The sequence below is a fragment of the Rhinoderma darwinii genome, unplaced genomic scaffold (genome assembly GCF_050947455.1).
Source record: "Rhinoderma darwinii isolate aRhiDar2 unplaced genomic scaffold, aRhiDar2.hap1 Scaffold_2033, whole genome shotgun sequence".
In the NCBI taxonomy this organism is placed as follows: Eukaryota; Metazoa; Chordata; class Amphibia; order Anura; family Rhinodermatidae; genus Rhinoderma; species Rhinoderma darwinii.
Genome location: NW_027462386.1, coordinates 38,017 through 55,361, shown reverse-complemented (window position 1 = coordinate 55,361; position 17,345 = coordinate 38,017). Strand labels below are relative to the sequence as shown.

General features: G+C 41.9%; 78 pseudogenes; all 78 read left to right on the top strand.

The window, feature by feature from the left end:
• Positions 1–262: 262 nt before the first annotated feature.
• Positions 263–381, top strand: LOC142701299 (5S ribosomal RNA; annotated as a pseudogene).
• Positions 382–448: 67 nt separating this feature from the next.
• On the top strand, positions 449–567 carry LOC142701447 (5S ribosomal RNA; annotated as a pseudogene).
• Positions 568–634: 67 nt separating this feature from the next.
• LOC142701185 (5S ribosomal RNA) lies at positions 635–753 on the top strand (annotated as a pseudogene).
• A 67-nt stretch (positions 754–820) lies between these two features.
• LOC142701374 (5S ribosomal RNA) lies at positions 821–939 on the top strand (annotated as a pseudogene).
• A 67-nt stretch (positions 940–1,006) lies between these two features.
• Positions 1,007–1,125, top strand: LOC142701445 (5S ribosomal RNA; annotated as a pseudogene).
• A 67-nt stretch (positions 1,126–1,192) lies between these two features.
• Positions 1,193–1,311, top strand: LOC142701255 (5S ribosomal RNA; annotated as a pseudogene).
• A 253-nt stretch (positions 1,312–1,564) lies between these two features.
• LOC142701384 (5S ribosomal RNA) lies at positions 1,565–1,684 on the top strand (annotated as a pseudogene).
• A 254-nt stretch (positions 1,685–1,938) lies between these two features.
• LOC142701335 (5S ribosomal RNA) lies at positions 1,939–2,057 on the top strand (annotated as a pseudogene).
• A 252-nt stretch (positions 2,058–2,309) lies between these two features.
• Positions 2,310–2,428, top strand: LOC142701418 (5S ribosomal RNA; annotated as a pseudogene).
• Positions 2,429–2,495: 67 nt separating this feature from the next.
• On the top strand, positions 2,496–2,614 carry LOC142701456 (5S ribosomal RNA; annotated as a pseudogene).
• A 253-nt stretch (positions 2,615–2,867) lies between these two features.
• LOC142701209 (5S ribosomal RNA) lies at positions 2,868–2,986 on the top strand (annotated as a pseudogene).
• A 67-nt stretch (positions 2,987–3,053) lies between these two features.
• LOC142701265 (5S ribosomal RNA) lies at positions 3,054–3,172 on the top strand (annotated as a pseudogene).
• A 67-nt stretch (positions 3,173–3,239) lies between these two features.
• On the top strand, positions 3,240–3,358 carry LOC142701395 (5S ribosomal RNA; annotated as a pseudogene).
• A 67-nt stretch (positions 3,359–3,425) lies between these two features.
• On the top strand, positions 3,426–3,544 carry LOC142701444 (5S ribosomal RNA; annotated as a pseudogene).
• A 67-nt stretch (positions 3,545–3,611) lies between these two features.
• LOC142701193 (5S ribosomal RNA) lies at positions 3,612–3,730 on the top strand (annotated as a pseudogene).
• Positions 3,731–3,797: 67 nt separating this feature from the next.
• On the top strand, positions 3,798–3,916 carry LOC142701230 (5S ribosomal RNA; annotated as a pseudogene).
• A 67-nt stretch (positions 3,917–3,983) lies between these two features.
• On the top strand, positions 3,984–4,102 carry LOC142701249 (5S ribosomal RNA; annotated as a pseudogene).
• A 253-nt stretch (positions 4,103–4,355) lies between these two features.
• Positions 4,356–4,474, top strand: LOC142701288 (5S ribosomal RNA; annotated as a pseudogene).
• A 67-nt stretch (positions 4,475–4,541) lies between these two features.
• Positions 4,542–4,660, top strand: LOC142701401 (5S ribosomal RNA; annotated as a pseudogene).
• Positions 4,661–4,727: 67 nt separating this feature from the next.
• LOC142701442 (5S ribosomal RNA) lies at positions 4,728–4,846 on the top strand (annotated as a pseudogene).
• A 253-nt stretch (positions 4,847–5,099) lies between these two features.
• On the top strand, positions 5,100–5,218 carry LOC142701415 (5S ribosomal RNA; annotated as a pseudogene).
• A 254-nt stretch (positions 5,219–5,472) lies between these two features.
• Positions 5,473–5,591, top strand: LOC142701368 (5S ribosomal RNA; annotated as a pseudogene).
• Positions 5,592–5,658: 67 nt separating this feature from the next.
• LOC142701238 (5S ribosomal RNA) lies at positions 5,659–5,777 on the top strand (annotated as a pseudogene).
• A 67-nt stretch (positions 5,778–5,844) lies between these two features.
• On the top strand, positions 5,845–5,963 carry LOC142701216 (5S ribosomal RNA; annotated as a pseudogene).
• Positions 5,964–6,030: 67 nt separating this feature from the next.
• On the top strand, positions 6,031–6,149 carry LOC142701315 (5S ribosomal RNA; annotated as a pseudogene).
• Positions 6,150–6,216: 67 nt separating this feature from the next.
• LOC142701461 (5S ribosomal RNA) lies at positions 6,217–6,335 on the top strand (annotated as a pseudogene).
• Positions 6,336–6,402: 67 nt separating this feature from the next.
• On the top strand, positions 6,403–6,521 carry LOC142701248 (5S ribosomal RNA; annotated as a pseudogene).
• A 253-nt stretch (positions 6,522–6,774) lies between these two features.
• On the top strand, positions 6,775–6,893 carry LOC142701400 (5S ribosomal RNA; annotated as a pseudogene).
• Positions 6,894–7,146: 253 nt separating this feature from the next.
• Positions 7,147–7,265, top strand: LOC142701441 (5S ribosomal RNA; annotated as a pseudogene).
• A 67-nt stretch (positions 7,266–7,332) lies between these two features.
• Positions 7,333–7,451, top strand: LOC142701186 (5S ribosomal RNA; annotated as a pseudogene).
• A 67-nt stretch (positions 7,452–7,518) lies between these two features.
• LOC142701381 (5S ribosomal RNA) lies at positions 7,519–7,637 on the top strand (annotated as a pseudogene).
• A 67-nt stretch (positions 7,638–7,704) lies between these two features.
• On the top strand, positions 7,705–7,823 carry LOC142701392 (5S ribosomal RNA; annotated as a pseudogene).
• Positions 7,824–7,890: 67 nt separating this feature from the next.
• LOC142701427 (5S ribosomal RNA) lies at positions 7,891–8,009 on the top strand (annotated as a pseudogene).
• Positions 8,010–8,076: 67 nt separating this feature from the next.
• On the top strand, positions 8,077–8,195 carry LOC142701440 (5S ribosomal RNA; annotated as a pseudogene).
• Positions 8,196–8,262: 67 nt separating this feature from the next.
• On the top strand, positions 8,263–8,381 carry LOC142701414 (5S ribosomal RNA; annotated as a pseudogene).
• A 67-nt stretch (positions 8,382–8,448) lies between these two features.
• LOC142701459 (5S ribosomal RNA) lies at positions 8,449–8,567 on the top strand (annotated as a pseudogene).
• A 67-nt stretch (positions 8,568–8,634) lies between these two features.
• LOC142701439 (5S ribosomal RNA) lies at positions 8,635–8,753 on the top strand (annotated as a pseudogene).
• Positions 8,754–8,820: 67 nt separating this feature from the next.
• Positions 8,821–8,939, top strand: LOC142701327 (5S ribosomal RNA; annotated as a pseudogene).
• A 67-nt stretch (positions 8,940–9,006) lies between these two features.
• Positions 9,007–9,125, top strand: LOC142701309 (5S ribosomal RNA; annotated as a pseudogene).
• Positions 9,126–9,192: 67 nt separating this feature from the next.
• Positions 9,193–9,311, top strand: LOC142701259 (5S ribosomal RNA; annotated as a pseudogene).
• A 67-nt stretch (positions 9,312–9,378) lies between these two features.
• Positions 9,379–9,497, top strand: LOC142701438 (5S ribosomal RNA; annotated as a pseudogene).
• A 253-nt stretch (positions 9,498–9,750) lies between these two features.
• LOC142701372 (5S ribosomal RNA) lies at positions 9,751–9,869 on the top strand (annotated as a pseudogene).
• A 67-nt stretch (positions 9,870–9,936) lies between these two features.
• On the top strand, positions 9,937–10,055 carry LOC142701371 (5S ribosomal RNA; annotated as a pseudogene).
• Positions 10,056–10,121: 66 nt separating this feature from the next.
• LOC142701382 (5S ribosomal RNA) lies at positions 10,122–10,240 on the top strand (annotated as a pseudogene).
• Positions 10,241–10,307: 67 nt separating this feature from the next.
• LOC142701226 (5S ribosomal RNA) lies at positions 10,308–10,426 on the top strand (annotated as a pseudogene).
• A 67-nt stretch (positions 10,427–10,493) lies between these two features.
• LOC142701235 (5S ribosomal RNA) lies at positions 10,494–10,612 on the top strand (annotated as a pseudogene).
• A 67-nt stretch (positions 10,613–10,679) lies between these two features.
• Positions 10,680–10,798, top strand: LOC142701386 (5S ribosomal RNA; annotated as a pseudogene).
• A 253-nt stretch (positions 10,799–11,051) lies between these two features.
• Positions 11,052–11,170, top strand: LOC142701287 (5S ribosomal RNA; annotated as a pseudogene).
• A 67-nt stretch (positions 11,171–11,237) lies between these two features.
• Positions 11,238–11,356, top strand: LOC142701210 (5S ribosomal RNA; annotated as a pseudogene).
• A 67-nt stretch (positions 11,357–11,423) lies between these two features.
• Positions 11,424–11,542, top strand: LOC142701437 (5S ribosomal RNA; annotated as a pseudogene).
• Positions 11,543–11,609: 67 nt separating this feature from the next.
• On the top strand, positions 11,610–11,728 carry LOC142701416 (5S ribosomal RNA; annotated as a pseudogene).
• Positions 11,729–11,795: 67 nt separating this feature from the next.
• On the top strand, positions 11,796–11,914 carry LOC142701390 (5S ribosomal RNA; annotated as a pseudogene).
• Positions 11,915–11,981: 67 nt separating this feature from the next.
• LOC142701426 (5S ribosomal RNA) lies at positions 11,982–12,100 on the top strand (annotated as a pseudogene).
• Positions 12,101–12,167: 67 nt separating this feature from the next.
• Positions 12,168–12,286, top strand: LOC142701412 (5S ribosomal RNA; annotated as a pseudogene).
• Positions 12,287–12,353: 67 nt separating this feature from the next.
• On the top strand, positions 12,354–12,472 carry LOC142701453 (5S ribosomal RNA; annotated as a pseudogene).
• A 67-nt stretch (positions 12,473–12,539) lies between these two features.
• On the top strand, positions 12,540–12,658 carry LOC142701213 (5S ribosomal RNA; annotated as a pseudogene).
• A 67-nt stretch (positions 12,659–12,725) lies between these two features.
• On the top strand, positions 12,726–12,844 carry LOC142701429 (5S ribosomal RNA; annotated as a pseudogene).
• A 67-nt stretch (positions 12,845–12,911) lies between these two features.
• Positions 12,912–13,030, top strand: LOC142701243 (5S ribosomal RNA; annotated as a pseudogene).
• A 67-nt stretch (positions 13,031–13,097) lies between these two features.
• Positions 13,098–13,216, top strand: LOC142701207 (5S ribosomal RNA; annotated as a pseudogene).
• A 67-nt stretch (positions 13,217–13,283) lies between these two features.
• On the top strand, positions 13,284–13,402 carry LOC142701436 (5S ribosomal RNA; annotated as a pseudogene).
• Positions 13,403–13,469: 67 nt separating this feature from the next.
• On the top strand, positions 13,470–13,588 carry LOC142701411 (5S ribosomal RNA; annotated as a pseudogene).
• Positions 13,589–13,655: 67 nt separating this feature from the next.
• LOC142701434 (5S ribosomal RNA) lies at positions 13,656–13,774 on the top strand (annotated as a pseudogene).
• Positions 13,775–14,027: 253 nt separating this feature from the next.
• On the top strand, positions 14,028–14,146 carry LOC142701370 (5S ribosomal RNA; annotated as a pseudogene).
• Positions 14,147–14,213: 67 nt separating this feature from the next.
• Positions 14,214–14,332, top strand: LOC142701246 (5S ribosomal RNA; annotated as a pseudogene).
• Positions 14,333–14,399: 67 nt separating this feature from the next.
• Positions 14,400–14,518, top strand: LOC142701184 (5S ribosomal RNA; annotated as a pseudogene).
• A 67-nt stretch (positions 14,519–14,585) lies between these two features.
• On the top strand, positions 14,586–14,704 carry LOC142701405 (5S ribosomal RNA; annotated as a pseudogene).
• A 68-nt stretch (positions 14,705–14,772) lies between these two features.
• LOC142701433 (5S ribosomal RNA) lies at positions 14,773–14,891 on the top strand (annotated as a pseudogene).
• Positions 14,892–14,958: 67 nt separating this feature from the next.
• LOC142701320 (5S ribosomal RNA) lies at positions 14,959–15,077 on the top strand (annotated as a pseudogene).
• A 253-nt stretch (positions 15,078–15,330) lies between these two features.
• LOC142701389 (5S ribosomal RNA) lies at positions 15,331–15,449 on the top strand (annotated as a pseudogene).
• Positions 15,450–15,516: 67 nt separating this feature from the next.
• Positions 15,517–15,635, top strand: LOC142701432 (5S ribosomal RNA; annotated as a pseudogene).
• Positions 15,636–15,702: 67 nt separating this feature from the next.
• LOC142701383 (5S ribosomal RNA) lies at positions 15,703–15,821 on the top strand (annotated as a pseudogene).
• Positions 15,822–15,888: 67 nt separating this feature from the next.
• LOC142701242 (5S ribosomal RNA) lies at positions 15,889–16,007 on the top strand (annotated as a pseudogene).
• Positions 16,008–16,074: 67 nt separating this feature from the next.
• LOC142701272 (5S ribosomal RNA) lies at positions 16,075–16,193 on the top strand (annotated as a pseudogene).
• Positions 16,194–16,260: 67 nt separating this feature from the next.
• LOC142701419 (5S ribosomal RNA) lies at positions 16,261–16,379 on the top strand (annotated as a pseudogene).
• Positions 16,380–16,632: 253 nt separating this feature from the next.
• On the top strand, positions 16,633–16,751 carry LOC142701407 (5S ribosomal RNA; annotated as a pseudogene).
• A 67-nt stretch (positions 16,752–16,818) lies between these two features.
• LOC142701227 (5S ribosomal RNA) lies at positions 16,819–16,937 on the top strand (annotated as a pseudogene).
• Positions 16,938–17,004: 67 nt separating this feature from the next.
• On the top strand, positions 17,005–17,123 carry LOC142701241 (5S ribosomal RNA; annotated as a pseudogene).
• Positions 17,124–17,190: 67 nt separating this feature from the next.
• On the top strand, positions 17,191–17,309 carry LOC142701271 (5S ribosomal RNA; annotated as a pseudogene).
• Positions 17,310–17,345: the final 36 nt, after the last annotated feature.

The window sequence follows — 17,345 nt, the reverse complement described above, 5'->3', positions numbered from 1 at the left end:
CGGTTGACTTTTTATTATGTTGTTTAGATTTTGTTTCACAATAGATTAAATAGGACTATGGATTAAAGCATTTAATGTCAATGGCCATTCTAAGCTGAATGTCCCTCCTCTCGTCAGATCGCAGAAGTTACACAGCTTAAGGCCTCGCTAGTACCAGTGTGGGAGACTGTCTGGGAATCCGTGGTGCGGTTGAATTTTTATTATGTCGTTTAGATTTTGTTTCACAATCGATTAAAAAGGACTATGGATTAAAGCATTTAATGTCAATGGCCATTCTAAGCTGAATGTCCCTGCTCTCGTCAGATCGCAGAAGTTACACAGCTTAAGCCCTCGCTAGTACCAGTGTGGGAGACTGTCTGGGAATCCGTGGTGCGGTTGACTTTTTATTATGTTGTTTAGATTTTGTTTCACAATAGATTAAATAGGACTATGGATTAAGGCTTTTAATGTCAATGGCCATTCTAAGCTGAATGTGCCTGCTCTCGTCAGATCGCAGAAGTTACACAGCTTAAGGCCTCGCTAGTACCAGTGTGGGAGACTGTCTGGGAATCCGTGGTGCGGTTGACTTTTTATTATGTCGTTTAGATTTTGTTTCACAATCGATTAAAAAGGACTATGGATTAAAGCATTTAATGTCAATGGCCATTCTAAGCTGAATGTGCCTGCTCTCGTTAGATCGCAGAAGTTACGCAGCTTAACGCCTCGCTAGTACCAGTGTGGGAGACTGTCTGGGAATCCGTGGTGCTGTTGACTTTTTATTATGTAGTTTAGATTTTGTTTCACAATAGATTAAATAGGACTATGGATTAAAGGATTTAATGTCAATGGCCATTCTAAGCTGAATGTGCCTGCTCTCGTCAGATCGCAGAAGTTACACAGCTTAAGTCCTCGCTAGTACCAGTGTGGGAGACTGTCTGGGAATCCGTGGTGCGGTTGAATTTTTATTATGTCGTTTAGATTTTGTTTCACAATCGATTAAAAAGGACTATGGATTAAAGCATTTAATGTCAATGGCCATTCTAAGCTGAATGTGCCTGCTCTCGTCAGATCGCAGAAGTTACACAGCTTAAGGCCTCGCTAGTACCAGTGTGGGAGACTGTCTGGGAATCCGTGGTGCGGTTGACTTTTTATTATGTCGTTTAGATTTTGTTTCACAATCGATTAAAAAGGACTATGCATTAAAGCATTTAATGTCAATGGCCATTCTAAGCTGAATGTCCCTGCTCTCGTTAGATCGCAGAAGTTACACAGCTTAACGCCTCGCTAGTACCAGTGTGGGAGACTGTCTGGGAATTCGTGGTGCTGTTGACTTTTTATTATGTCGTTTAGATTTTGTTTCACAATAGATTAAATAGGACTATGGATTAAAGCATTAAACGTCAATGGCCATTCTAAGCTGAATGTGCCAGCTCTCGTCAGATCGCAGAAGTTACCCAGCTTAAGCCCTCGCTAGTACCAGTGTGGGAGACTGTCTGGGAATCCGTGGTGCGGTTGAATTTTTATTATGTCGTTTAGATTTTGTTTCACAATCGATTAAAAAGGCCTATGGATTAAAGCATTTAATGTCAATGGCCATTCTAAGCTGAATGTGCCTTCTCTCGTCAGATCGCAGAAGTTACACAGCTTAAGGCCCTCGCTAGTACCAGTGTGGGAGACTGTCTGGGAATCCGTGGTGCTGTTGACTTTTTATTATGTCGTTTAGATTTTTGTTTCACAATAGATTAAATAGGACTATGGATTAAAGCATTTAACGTCAATGGCCATTCTAAGCTGAATGTGCCAGCTCTCGTCAGAGCGCAGAAGTTACACAGCTTAAGCCCTCGCTAGTACCAGTGTGGGAGACTGTCTGGGAATCCGTGGTGCGGTTGAATTTTTATTATGTCGTTTAGATTTTGTTTCACAATCGATTAAAAAGGCCTATGGATTAAAGCATTTAATGTCAATGGCCATTCTAAGCTGAATGTGCCTGCTCTCGTTAGATCGCAGACGTTACACAGCTTAAGGCCTCGCTAGTACCAGTGTGGGAGACTGTCTGGGAATCCGTGGAGCGGTTGACTTTTTATTATGTCGTTTAGATTTTGTTTCACAATCGATTAAAAAGGACTATGGATTAAAGCATTTAATGTCAATGGCCATTCTAAGCTGAATGTCCCTGCTCTCGTCAGATCGCAGAAGTTACACAGCTTAAGGCCTCGCTAGTACCAGTGAGGGAGACTGTCTGGGAATCCGTGGTGCGTTTACTTTTTATTATGTCGTTTAGATTTTGTTTCACAATCGATTAAAAAGGACTATGGATTAAAGCATTTAATGTCAATGGCCATTCTAAGCTGAATGTGCCTTCTCTCGTCAGATCGCAGAAGTTACACAGCTTAAGGCCTCGCTAGTACCAGTGTGGGAGACTGTCTGGGAATCCGTGGTGCGGTTGAATATTTATTATGTCGTTTAGATTTTGTTTCACAATCGATTAAAAAGGACTATGGATTAAAGCATTTAATGTCAATGGCCATTCTAAGCTGAATGTCCCTGCTCTCGTCAGATCGCAGAAGTTACACAGCTTAAGGCCTCGCTAGTACCAGTGTGGGAGACTGTCTGGGAATCCGTGGTGCGGTTGACTTTTTATTATGTCGTTTAGATTTTGTTTCACAATCGATTAAAAAGGACTATGGATTAAAGCATTTAATGTCAATGGCCATTCTAAGCTGAATGTGCCTGCCCTTGTTAGATCGCAGGAGTTACACAGCTTAACGCCTCGCTAGTACCAGTGTGGGAGACTGTCTGGGAATCCGTGGAGCGGTTACCTTTTTATTATGTCGTTTAGATTTTGTTTCACAATCGATTAAAAAGGACTATGGATTAAAGCATTTCATGTCAATGGCCATTCTAAGCTGAATGTGCCTGCTCTCGTCAGATCGCAGAAGTTACACAGCTTAAGGCCTCGCTAGTACCAGTGTGGGTGACAGTCTGGGAATCCGTGGTGCGGTTGACTTTTTATTATGTCGTTTAGATTTTGTTTCACAATCGATTAAAAAGGACTATGGATTAAAGCATTTAATGTCAATGGCCATTCTAAGCTGAATGTCCCTGCTCTCGTCAGATCGCAGAAGTTACACAGATTAAGGCCTCGCTAGTACCAGTGTGGGAGACTGTCTGGGAATCCGTGGTGCGGTTGACTTTTTATTATGTCGTTTAGATTTTGTTTCACAATCGATTAAAAAGGACTATGGATTAAAGCATTTAATGTCAATGGCCATTCTAAGCTGAATGTGCCTGCTCTCGTCAGATCGCAGAAGTTACACAGCTTAAGGCCTTGCTAGTACAAGTGTGGGAGACAGTCTGGGAATCCGTGGTGCGGTTGACTTTTTATTATGTCGTTTAGATTTTGTTTCACAATCGATTAAAAAGGACTATGGATTAAAGCATTTAATGTCAATGGCCATTCTAAGCTGAATGTGCCTGCTCTCGTCAGATCGCAGAAGTTACACAGCTTAAGGCCTCGCTAGTACCAGTGTGGGAGACTGTCTGGGAATCCGTGGTGCGGTTGACTTTTTATTATGTCGTTTAGATTTTGTTTCACAATCGATTAAAAAGGACTATGGATTAAAGCATTTAATGTCAATGGCCATTCTAAGCTGAATGTGCCTGCTCTGGTCAGATCGCAGAAATTACACAGCTTAAGGCCTCGCTAGTACCAGTGTGGGAGACTGTCTGGGAATCCGTGGTGCTGTAGACTTTTTATTATGTCGTTTAGATTTTGTTTCACAATAGATTAAATAGGACTATGGATTAAAGCATTTAATGTCAATGGCCATTCTAAGCTGAATGTCCCTGCTCTCGTCAGATCGCAGAAGTTACACAGCCTAAGGCTTCGCTAGTACCAGTGTGGGAGACTGTCTGGGAATCCGTGGTGCTGTTGACTTTTTATTATGTCGTTTAGATTTTGTTTCACAATCGATTAAAAAGGACTATGGATTAAAGCATTTAATGTCAATGGCCATTCTAAGCTGAATGTGCCTGCTCTCGTCAGATCACAGAAGTTACACAGCTTAAGGCCTCGCTAGTACCAGTGTGGGAGACTGTCTGGGAATCCGTGGTGCGGTTGACTTTTTATTATGTCGTTTAGATTTTGTTTCACAATCGATTAAAAAGGACTATGGATTAAAGCATTTAACGTCAATGGCCATTCTAAGCTGAATGTGCCTTCTCTCGTCAGAACGCAGAAGTTACATAGCTTAAGGCCTCGCTGGTACCAGTGTGGGAGACTGTCTGGGAATGCGTGGTGCGGTTGACTTTTTATTATGTTGTTTAGATTTTGTTTCACAATAGATTAAATAGGACTATGGATTAAGGCTTTTAATGTCAATGGCCATTCTAAGCTGAATGTGCCTGCTCTCGTCAAATCGCAGAAGTTACACAGCTTAAGGCCTCGCTAGTACCAGTGTGGGAGACTGTCTGGGAATCCGTGGTGCGGTTGACTTTTTATTATGTCGTTTAGATTTTGTTTCACAATCGATTAAAATGGACTATGGATTAAAGCATTTAATGTCAATGGCCATTCTAAGCTGAATGTGCCTGCTCTCGTTAGATCGCAGAAGTTACCCAGCTTAACGCCTCGCTAGTACCAGTGTGGGAGACTGTCTGGGAATCCGTGGTGCGGTTGACTTTTTATTATGTCGTTTAGATTTTGTTTCACAATCGATTAAAAAGGACTATGGATTAAAGCATTTAATGTCAATGGCCATTCTAAGCTGAATGTGCCTGCTCTCGTCAGATCGCAGAAGTTACACAGCTTAAGGCCTCGCTAGTACCAGTGTGGGAGACTGTCTGGGAATCCGTGGTGCGGTTGACTTTTTATTATGTCGTTTAGATTTTGTTTCACAATCGATTAAAAAGGACTATGGATTAAAGCATTTAATGTTAATGGCCATTCTAAGCTGAATGTGCCTGCTCTCGTTAGATCGCAGAGGTTACACAGCTTAACGCCTCGCTAGTACCAGTGTGGGAGACTGTCTGGGAATCCGTGGTGCGGTTGACTTTTTATTATGTCGTTTCGATTTTGTTTCACAATAGATTAAATAGGACTATGGATTAAAGCATTTAACGTCAATGGCCATTCTAAGCTGAATGTGCCTGCTCTGGTCAGAACGCAGAAGTTACACAGCTTAAGGCCTCGCTAGTACCAGTGTGGGACACTGTCTGGGAATCCGTGGTGCGGTTGAATTTTTATTATGTCGTTTAGATTTTGTTTCACAATCGATTAAAAAGGACTATGGATTAAAGCCTTTAATGTCAATGGCCATTCTAAGCTGAATGTCCCTGCTCTCGTTAGATCGCAGAAGTTACACAGCTTAACGCCTCGCTAGTACCAGTGTGGGAGACTGTCTGGGAATCCGTGGAGCGGTTGACTTTTTATTATGTCGTTTAGATTTTGTTTCACAAAAGATTAAATAGGACTATGGATTAAAGCATTTAAACGTCAATGGCCATTCTAAGCTGAATGTGCCTGCTCTAGTCAGAACGCAGAAGTTACACAGCTTAAGGCCTCGCTAGTACCAGTGTGGGAGACTGTCTGGGAATCCGTGGTGCAGTTGAATTTTTATTATGTCGTTTAGATTTTGTTTCACAATCGATTAAAAAGGACTATGGATTAAAGCATTTAATGTCAATGGCCATTCTAAGCTGAATGTGCCTGCTCTCGTCAGATCGCAGAAGTTACACAGCTTAAGGCCTCGCTAGTACCAGTGTGGGAGACTGTCTGGGAATCCGTGGTGCGGTTGACTTTTTATTATGTTGTTTAGATTTTGTTTCACAATCGATTAAAAAGGACTATGGATTAAAGCATTTAATATCAATGGCCATTCTAAGCTGAATGTGCCTGCTCTCGTCAGATCGCAGAAGTTACACAGCTTAAGGCCTCGCTAGTACCAGTGTGGGAGACTGTCTGGGAATCCGTGGTGCGGTTGACTTTTTATTATGTCGTTTAGATTTTGTTTCACAATCGATTAAAAAGGACTATGGATTAAAGCATTTAATGTCAATGGCCATTCTAAGCTGAATGTGCCTGCTCTCGTCAGATCGCAGAAATTACACAGCTTAAGGCCTCGCTAGTAACAGTGTGGGAGACTGTCTGGGAATCCGTGGTGCGGTAGACTTTTTATTATGTCGTTTAGATTTTGTTTCACAATAGATTAAATAGGACTATGGATTAAAGCATTTAATGTCAATGGCCATTCTAAGCTGAATGTCCCTGCTCTCGTCAGATCGCAGAAGTTACACAGCCTAAGGCCTCACTAGTACCAGTGTGGGAGACTGTCTGGGAATCCGTGGTGCTGTTGACTTTTTATTATGTCGTTTAGATTTTGTTTCACAATCGATTAAAAAGGACTATGGATTAAAGCATTTAATGTCAATGGCCATTCTAAGCTGAATGTGCCTGCTCTCGTCAGATCACAGAAGTTACACAGCTTAAGGCCTCGCTAGTACCAGTGTGGGAGACTGTCTGGGAATCCGTGGTGCGGTTGACTTTTTATTATGTCGTTTAGATTTTGTTTCACAATCGATTAAAAAGGACTATGGATTAAAGCATTTAACGTCAATGGCCATTCTAAGCTGAATGTGCCTTCTCTCGTCAGAACGCAGAAGTTACATAGCTTAAGGCCTCGCTGGTACCAGTGTGGGAGACTGTCTGGGAATGCGTGGTGCGGTTGACTTTTTATTATGTTGTTTAGATTTTGTTTCACAATAGATTAAATAGGACTATGGATTAAGGCTTTTAATGTCAATGGCCATTCTAAGCTGAATGTGCCTGCTCTCGTCAAATCACAGAAGTTACACAGCTTAAGGCCTCGCTAGTACCAGTGTGGGAGACTGTCTGGGAATCCGTGGTGCGGTTGACTTTTTATGATGTCGTTTAGATTTTGTTTCACAATCGATTAAAATGGACTATGGATTAAAGCATTTAATGTCAATGGCCATTCTAAGCTGAATGTGCCTGCTCTCGTTAGATCGCAGAAGTTACCCAGCTTAACGCCTCGCTAGTACCAGTGTGGGAGATTGTCTGGGAATCCGTGGTGCGGTTGACTTTTTATTATGTCGTTTAGATTTTGTTTCACAATCGATTAAAAAGGACTATGGATTAAAGCATTTAATGTCAATGGCCATTCTAAGCTGAATGTGCCTGCTCTCGTCAGATCGCAGAAGTTACACAGCTTAAGGCCTCGCTAGTACCAGTGTGGGAGACTGTCTGGGAATCCGTGGTGCGGTTGACTTTTTATTATGTCGTTTAGATTTTGTTTCACAATCGATTAAAAAGGACTATGGGTTAAAGAATTTAATGTCAATGGCCATTCTAAGCTGAATGTGCCTGTTCTCGTCAGATCGCAGAAGTTACACAGCTTAAGGCCTCGCTAGTACCAGTGTGGGAGACTGTCTGGGAATCCGTGGTGCGGTTGACTTTTTATTATGTCGTTTAGATTTTGTTTCACAATCGATTAAAAAGGACTATGGATTAAAGCATTTAATGTTAATGGCCATTCTAAGCTGAATGTGCCTGCTCTCGTTAGATCGCAGAAGTTACACAGCTTAAGGCCTCGCTAGTACCAGTGTGGGACACTGTCTGGGAATACGTGGTGCGGTTGAATTTTTATTATGTCGTTTAGATTTTGTTTCACAATCGATTAAAAAGGACTATGGATTAAAGCCTTTAATGTCAATGGCCATTCTAAGCTGAATGTCCCTGCTCTCGTTAGATCGCAGAAGTTACACAGCTTAACGCCTCGCTAGTACCAGTGTGGGAGACTGTCTGGGAATCCGTGGTGCGGTTGACTTTTTATTATGTCGTTTAGATTTTGTTTCACAATCGATTAAAAAGGACTATGGATTAAAGCATTTAATGTCAATGGCCATTCTAAGCTGAATGTGCCTGCTCTCGTTAGATCGCAGAAGTTACACAGCTTAACGCCTCGCTAGTACCAGTGTGGGAGACTGTCTGGGAATCCGTGGTGCGGTTGAATTTTTATTATGTCGTTTAGATTTTGTTTCACAATCGATTAAAAAGGACTATGGATTAAAGCATTTAATGTCAATGGCCATTCTAAGCTGAATGTGCCTGCTCTCGTCAGATCGCAGAAGTTACACAGCTTAAGGCCTCGCTAGTACCAGTGTGGGAGACTGTCTGGGAATCCGTGGTGCGGTTGACTTTTTATTATGTCGTTTAGATTTTGTTTCACAATCGATTAAAAAGGACTATGGATTAAAGCATTTAACGTCAATGGCCATTCTTAGCTGAATGTCCCTGCTCTCGTCAGATCGCAGAAGTTGCACAGCTTAAGGCCTCGCTTGTACCAGTGTGGGAGACTGTCTGGGAATCCGTGGTGCGGTTGACTTTTTATTATGTCGTTTAGATTTTGTTTCACAATCGATTAAAAAGGACTATGGATTAAGGCATTTAATGTCAATGGCCATTCTAAGCTGAATGTGCCTGCTCTCGTCAGATCGCAGAAGTTACACAGCTTAAGGCCTCGCTAGTACCAGTGTGGGAGACTGACTGGGAATCCGTGGTGCAGTTGACTTTTTATTATGTCGTTTAGATTTTGTTTCACAATCGATTAAAAAGGACTATGGATTAAAGCATTTAATGTCAATGGCCATTCTAAGCTGAATGTGCCTGCTCTCGTCAGATCGCAGAAGTTACACAGCTTAAGGCCTCGCTAGTACCAGTGTGGGAGACTGTCTGGGAATCCGTGGTGCGGTTGACTTTTTATTATGTCGTTTAGATTTTGTTTCACAATAGATTAAATAGGACTATGGATTAAAGCATTTAACGTCAATGGTCATTCTAAGCTGAATGTGCCTGCTCTCGTCAGAACGCAGAAGTTACACAGCTTAAGTCCTCACTAGTACCAGTGTGGGAGACTGTCTGGGAATCCGTGGTGTGGTTGACTTTTTATTATGTTGTTTAGATTTTGTTTCACAATAGATTAAATAGGACTATGGATTAAGGCTTTTAATGTCAATGGCCATTCTAAGCTGAATGTGCCTGCTCTCGTCAGATCGCAGAAGTTACACAGCTTAAGGCCTCGCTAGTACCAGTGTGGGAGACTGTCTGGGAATCCGTGGTGCGGTTGCATTTTTATTATGTCGTTTAGATTTTGTTTCACAATCGATTAAAAAGGACTATGGATTAAGGCTTTTAATGTCAATGGCCATTCTAAGCTGAATGTGCCTGCTCTCGTCAGATCGCAGAAGTTACACAGCTTAAGGCCTCGCTAGTACCAGTGTGGGAGACTGTCTGGGAATCTGTGGTGCGGTTGCCTTTTTATTATGTCGTTTAGATTTTGTTTCACAATCGATTAAAAAGGACTATGGATTAAAGCATTTAATGTCAATGGCCATTCTAAGCTGAATGTGCCTGCTCTCGTCAGATCGCAGAAGTTACACAGCTTAAGGCCTCGCTAGTACCAGTGTGGGAGACTGTCTGGGAATCCGTGGTGCGGTTGACTTTTTATTATGTTGTTTAGATTTTGTTTCACAATAGATTAAATAGGACTATGGATTAAAGCATTTAACGTCAATGGCCATTCTAAGCTGAATGTCCCTCCTCTCGTCAGATCGCAGATGTTACACAGCTTAAGGCCTCGCTAGTACCAGTTTGGGAGACTGTCTGGGAATCCGTGGTGCGGTTGACTTTTTATTATGTTGTTTAGATTTTGTTTCACAATAGATTAAATAGGACTATGGATTAAGGCTTTTAACGTCAATGGCCATTCTAAGCTGAATGTGCCTGCTCTCGTCAGATCGCAGAAGTTACACAGCTTAAGTCCTCGCTAGTACCAGTGTGGGAGACTGTCTGGGAATCCGTGGTGCGGTTGAATTTTTATTATGTCGTTTAGATTTTGTTTCACAATCGATTAAAAAGGACTATGGATTAAAGCATTTAATGTCAATGGCCATTCTAAGCTGAATGTGCCTGCTCTCGTCAGATCGCAGAAGTTACACAGCTTAAGTCCTCGCTAGTACCAGTGTGGGAGACTGTCTGGGAATCCGTGGTGCGGTTGAATTTTATTATGTCGTTTAGATTTTGTTTCACAATCGATTAAAAAGGACTATGGATTAAAGCATTTAATGTCAATGGCCATTCTAAGCTGAGTGTCCCTGCTCTCGTCAGATCGCAGAAGTTACACAGCTTAAGCCCTCGCTAGTACCAGTGTGGGAGACTGTCTGGGAATCCGTGGTGCGGTTGACTTTTTATTATGTTGTTTAGATTTTGTTTCACAATAGATTAAATAGGACTATGGATTAAGGCTTTTAATGTCAATGGCCATTCTAAGCTGAATGTGCCTGCTCTCGTCAGATCGCAGAAGTTACACAGCTTAAGGCCTCGCTAGTACCAGTGTGGGAGACTGTCTGGGAATCCGTGGTGCGGTTGACTTTTTATTATGTCGTTTAGATTTTGTTTCACAATCGATTAAAAAGTACTATGGATTAAAGCATTTAATGTCAATGGCCATTCTAAGCTGAATGTGCCTGCTCTCGTCAGATTGCAGAAGTTACACAGCTTAAGGCCTCGCTAGTACCAGTGTGGGAGACTGTCTGGGAATCCGTGGTGCGGTTGACTTTTTATTATGTCGTTTAGATTTTGTTTCACAATAGATTAAATAGGACTATGGATTAAGGCTTTTAAAGTCAATGTCCATTCTAAGCTGAATGTGCCTGCTCTCGTCAGATCGCAGAAGTTACACAGCTTAAGGCCTCGCTAGTACCAGTGTGGGAGACTGTCTGGGAATCCGTGGTGCGGTTGAGTTTTTATTATGTCGTTTAGATTTTGTTTCACAATCGATTAAAAAGGACTATGGATTAAAGCCTTTAATGTCAATGGCCATTCTAAGCTGAATGTCCCTGCTCTCGTCGGATCGCAGAAGTTGCACAGCTTAAGGCCTCGCTGGTACCAGTGTGGGAGACTGTCTGGGAATGCGTGGTGCGGTTGACTTTTTATTATGTTGTTTAGATTTTGTTTCACAATAGATTAAATAGGACTATGGATTAAGACTTTTAATGTCAATGGCCATTCTAAGCTGAATGTGCCTGCTCTCGTCAAATCGCAGAAGTTACACAGCTTAAGGCCTCGCTAGTACCAGTGTGGGAGACTGTCTGGGAATCCGTGGTGCGGTTGACTTTTTATTATGTCGTTTAGATTTTGTTTCACAATCGATTAAAATGGACTATGGATTAAAGCCTTTAATGTCAATGGCCATTCTAAGCTGAATGTGCCTGCTCTCGTTAGATCGCAGAAGTTACCCAGCTTAAGGCCTCGCTAGTACCAGTGTGGGAGACTGTCTGGGAATCCGTGGTGCGGTTGACTTTTTATTATGTCGTTTAGATTTTGTTTCACAATCGATTAAAATGGACTATGGATTAAAGCATTTAATGTCAATGGCCATTCTAAGCTGAATGTGCCTGCTCTCGTCAGATCGCAGAAGTTACACAGCTTAAGGCCTCGCTAGTACCAGTGTGGGAGACTGTCTGGGAATCCGTGGTGCGGTTGACTTTTTATTATGTCGTTTCGATTTTGTTTCACAATAGATTAAATAGGACTATGGATTAAAGCATTTAACGTCAATGGCCATTCTAAGCTGAATGTGCCTGCTCTGGTCAGAACGCAGAAGTTACACAGCTTAAGGCCTCGCTAGTACCAGTGTGGGACACTGTCTGGGAATCCGTGGTGCGGTTGAATTTTTATTATGTCGTTTAGATTTTGTTTCACAATCGATTAAAAAGGACTATGGATTAAAGCCTTTAATGTCAATGGCCATTCTAAGCTGAATGTCCCTGCTCTCGTTAGATCGCAGAAGTTACACAGCTTAACGCCTCGCTAGTACCAGTGTGGGAGACTGTCTGGGAATCCGTGGTGCGGTTGACTTTTTATTATGTCGTTTAGATTTTGTTTCACAATCGATTAAAAAGGACTATGGATTAAAGCATTTAATGTCAATGGCCATTCTAAGCTGAATGTGCCTGCTCTCGTTAGATCGCAGAAGTTACACAGCTTAACGCCTCGCTAGTACCAGTGTGGGAGACTGTCTGGGAATCCGTGGTGCGGTTGAATTTTTATTATGTCGTTTAGATTTTGTTTCACAATCGATTAAAAAGGACTATGGATTAAAGCATTTAACGTCAATGGCCATTCTTAGCTGAATGTCCCTGCTCTCGTCAGATCGCAGAAGTTGCACAGCTTAAGGCCTCGCTTGTACCAGTGTGGGAGACTGTCTGGGAATCCGTGGTGCGGTTGACTTTTTATTATGTCGTTTAGATTTTGTTTCACAATCGATTAAAAAGGACTATGGATTAAGGCATTTAATGTCAATGGCCATTCTAAGCTGAATGTGCCTGCTCTCGTCAGATCGCAGAAGTTACACAGCTTAAGGCCTCGCTAGTACCAGTGTGGGAGACTGACTGGGAATCCGTGGTGCGGTTGACTTTTTATTATGTCGTTTAGATTTTGTTTCACAATCGATTAAAAAGGACTATGGATTAAAGCATTTAATGTCAATGGCCATTCTAAGCTGAATGTGCCTGCTCTCGTCAGATCGCAGAAGTTACACAGCTTAAGGCCTCGCTAGTACCAGTGTGGGAGACTGTCTGGGAATCCGTGGTGCGGTTGACTTTTTATTATGTCGTTTAGATTTTGTTTCACAATAGATTAAATAGGACTATGGATTAAAGCATTTAACGTCAATGGTCATTCTAAGCTGAATGTGCCTGCTCTCGTCAGAACGCAGAAGTTACACAGCATAAGTCCTCACTAGTACCAGTGTGGGAGACTGTCTGGGAATCCGTGGTGTGGTTGACTTTTTATTATGTTGTTTAGATTTTGTTTCACAATAGATTAAATAGGACTATGGATTAAGGCTTTTAATGTCAATGGCCATTCTAAGCTGAATGTGCCTGCTCTCGTCAGATCGCAGAAGTTACACAGCTTAAGGCCTCGCTAGTACCAGTGTGGGAGACTGTCTGGGAATCCGTGGTGCGGTTGAATTTTTATTATGTTGTTTAGATTTTGTTTCACAATCGATTAAAAAGGACTATGGATTAAGGCTTTTAATGTCAATGGCCATTCTAAGCTGAATGTGCCTGCTCTCGTCAGATCGCAGAAGTTACACAGCTTAAGGCCTCGCTAGTACCAGTGTGGGAGACTGTCTGGGAATCCGTGGTGCGGTTGCCTTTTTATTATGTCGTTTAGATTTTGTTTCACAATCGATTAAAAAGGACTATGGATTAAAGCATTTAATGTCAATGGCCATTCTAAGCTGAATGTGCCTGCTCTCGTCAGATCGCAGAAGTTACACAGCTTAAGGCCTCGCTAGTACCAGTGTGGGAGACTGTCTGGGAATCCGTGGTGCGGTTGACTTTTTATTATGTTGTTTAGATTTTGTTTCACAATAGATTAAATAGGACTATGGATTAAAGCATTTAACGTCAATGGCCATTCTAAGCTGAATGTCCCTCCTCTCGTCAGATCGCAGAAGTTACACAGCTTAAGGCCTCGCTAGTACCAGTTTGGGAGACTGTCTGGGAATCCGTGGTGCGGTTGACTTTTTATTATGTTGTTTAGATTTTGTTTCACAATAGATTAAATAGGACTATGGATTAAGGCTTTTAATGTCAATGGCCATTCTAAGCTGAATGTGCCTGCTCTCGTCAGATCGCAGAAGTTACACAGCTTAAGGCCTCGCTAGTACCAGTGTGGGAGACTGTCTGGGAATCCGTGGTGCGGTTGACTTTTTATTATGTTGTTTAGATTTTGTTTCACAATAGATTAAATAGGACTATGGATTAAAGCATTTAATGTCAATGGCCATTCTAAGCTGAATGTCCCTCCTCTCGTCAGATCGCAGAAGTTACACAGCTTAAGGCCTCGCTAGTACCAGTGTGGGAGACTGTCTGGGAATCTGTGGTGCGGTTGAATTTTTATTATGTCGTTTAGATTTTGTTTCACAATCGATTAAAAAGGACTATGGATTAAAGCATTTAATGTCAATGGCCATTCTAAGCTGAATGTCCCTGCTCTCGTCAGATCGCAGAAGTTACTCAGCTTAAGCCCTCGCTAGTACCAGTGTGGGAGACTGTCTGGGAATCCGTGGTGCGGTTGACTTTTTATTATGTTGTTTAGATTTTGTTTCACAATAGATTAAATAGGACTATGGATTAAGGCTTTTAATGTCAATGGCCATTCTAAGCTGAATGTGCCTGCTCTCGTCAGATCGCAGAAGTTACACAGCTTAAGTCCTCGCTAGTACCAGTGTGGGAGACTGTCTGGGAATCCGTGGTGCGGTTGACTTTTTATTATGTTGTTTAGATTTTGTTTCACAATCGATTAAAAAGGACTATGGATTAAAGCATTTAACGTCAATGGCCATTCTAAGCTGAATGTGCCTGCTCTCGTTAGATCGCAGAAGTTACGCAGCTTAACGCCTCGCTAGTACCAGTGTGGGAGACTGTCTGGGAATCCGTGGTGCTGTTGACTTTTTATTATGTAGTTTAGATTTTGTTTCACAATAGATTAAATAGGACTATGGATTAAAGGATTTAATGTCAATGGCCATTCTAAGCTGAATGTGCCTGCTCTCGTCAGATCGCAGAAGTTACACAGCTTAAGTCCTTGCTAGTACCAGTGTGGGAGACTGTCTGGGAATCCGTGGTGCGGTTGAATTTTTTATTATGTCGTTTAGATTTTGTTTCACAATCGATTAAAAAGGACTATGGATTAAAGCATTTAATGTCAATGGCCATTCTAAGCTGAATGTGCCTGCTCTCGTCAGATCGCAGAAGTTACACAGCTTAAGGCCTCGCTAGTACCAGTGTGGGAGACTGTCTGGGAATCCGTGGTGCGGTTGACTTTTTATTATGTCGTTTAGATTTTGTTTCACAATCGATTAAAAAGTACTATGGATTAAAGCATTTAATGTCAATGGCCATTCAAAGCTGAATGTGCTTGCTCTCGTCAGATCGCAGAAGTTACACAGCTTAAGGCCTCGCTAGTACCAGTGTGGGAGACTGTCTGGGAATCCGTGGTGCGGTTGACTTTTTATTATGTCGTTTAGATTTTGTTTCACAATAGATTAAATAGGACTATGGATTAAAGCATTTAATGTCAATGGCCATTCTAAGCTGAATGTGCCTGCTCTGGTCAGAACGCTGAAGTTACACAGTTTAAGGCCTCGCTAGTACCAGTGTGGGAGACTGTCTGGGAATCCGTGGTGCAGTTGAATTTTTATTATGTCGTTTAGATTTTGTTTCACAATCGATTAAAAAGGACTATGGTTTAAAGCCTTTAACGTCAATGGCCATTCTAAGCTGAATGTCCCTGCTCTCGTTAGATCGCAGAAGTTACACAGCTTAACGCCTCGCTAGTACCAGTGTGGGAGACTGTCTGGGAATCCGTGGTGCGGTTGACTTTTTATTATGTCGTTTAGATTTTGTTTCACAATAGATTAAATAGGACTATGGATTAAAGCATTTAACGTCAATGGCCATTCTAAGCTGAATGTGCCTGCTCTCGTCAGATCGCAGAAGTTACACAGCTTAAGGCCTCGCTAGTACCAGTGTGGGAGACTGTCTGGGAATCCGTGGTGCGGTTGACTTTTTATTATGTCGTTTAGATTTTGTTTCACAATCGATTAAAAAGGACTATGGATTAAAGCGTTTAATGTTAATGGCCATTCTAAGCTGAATGTGCCTGCTCTCGTTAGATCGCAGAAGTTACACAGCTTAACGCCTCGCTAGTACCAGTGTGGGAGACTGTCTGGGAATACGTGGTGCGGTTGACTTTTTATTATGTCGTTTTGATTTTGTTTCACAATAGATTAAATAGGACTATGGATTAAAGCATTTAACGTCAATGGCCATTCTAAGCTGAATGTGCCTGCTCTCGTCAGATCGCAGAAGTTACACAGCTTAAGGCCTCGCTAGTACCAGTGTGGGAGACTGTCTGGGAATCCGTGGTGCGGTTGAATTTTTATTATGTCGTTTAGATTTTGTTTCACAATCGATTAAAAAGGACTATGGATAAAAGCATTTAATGTCAATGGCCATTCTAAGCTGAATGTCCCTGCTCTCGTCAGATCGCAGAAGTTACACAGCTTAAGGCCTCGCTAGTACCAGTGTGGGAGACTGTCTGGGAATCCGTGGTGCGGTTGAATTTTTATTATGTCGTTTAGATTGTGTTTCACAATAGATTAAATAGGACTATGGATTCAAGCATTTAGCGTCAATGGCCATTCTAAGCTGAATGTGCCAGCACTCGTCAGAACGCAGAAGTTACACAGCTTAAGCCCTCGCTAGTACCAGTGTGGGAGACTGTCTGGGAATCCGTGGTGCGGTTGACTTTTTATTATGTCGTTTAGATTTTGTTTCACAATCGATTAAAAAGGACTATGGATTAATGCATTTAATGTTAATGGCCATTCTAAGCTGAATGTGCCTGCTCTCGTTAGATCGCAGAAGTTACACAGCTTAAAGCCTCCCTAGTACCAGTGTGGGAGACTGTCTGGGAATCCGTGGTGCGGTTGACATTTTATTATGTCGTTTAGATTTTGTTTCACAATAGATTAAATAGGACTATGGATTAAATAATTTCACGTCAATGGCCATTCTAAGCTGAATGTGCCTGCTCTCGTCAGATCGCAGAAGTTACCCAGCTTAAGGCCTCGCTAGTACCAGTGTGGGAGACTGTCTCGGAATCCGTTGTGCTGTTGAATTTTTATTATGTCGTTTAGATTTTGTTTCACAATCGATTAAAAAGGACTATGGATTAAAGCATTTAATGTCAATGGCCATTCTAAGCTGAATGTCCCTGCTCTCGTTAGATCGCAGAAGTTACACAGCTTAACGCCTCGCTAGTACCAGTGTGGGAGACTGTCTGGGAATACGTGGTGCCGTTGACTTTTTATTATGTCGTTTTGATTTTGTTTCACAATAGATTAAATAGGACTATGGATTAAAGCATTTAACGTCAATGGCCATTCTAAGCTGAATGTGCCTGCTCTCGTCAGATCGCAGAAGTTACACAGCTTAAGGCCTCGCTAGTACCAGTGTGGGAGACTGTCTGGGAATCCGTGGTGCGGTTGAATTTTTATTATGTTGTTTAGATTTTGTTTCACAATCGATTAAAAAGGACTATGGATTAAAGCATTTAATGTCAATGGCCATTCTAAGCTGAATGTCCCTGCTCTCGTCAGATCGCAGAAGTTACACAGCTTAAGGCCTCGCTAGTACCAGTGTGGGAGACTGTCTGGGAATCCGTGGTGCGGTTGAATTTTTATTATGTCGTTTAGATTGTGTTTCACAATAGA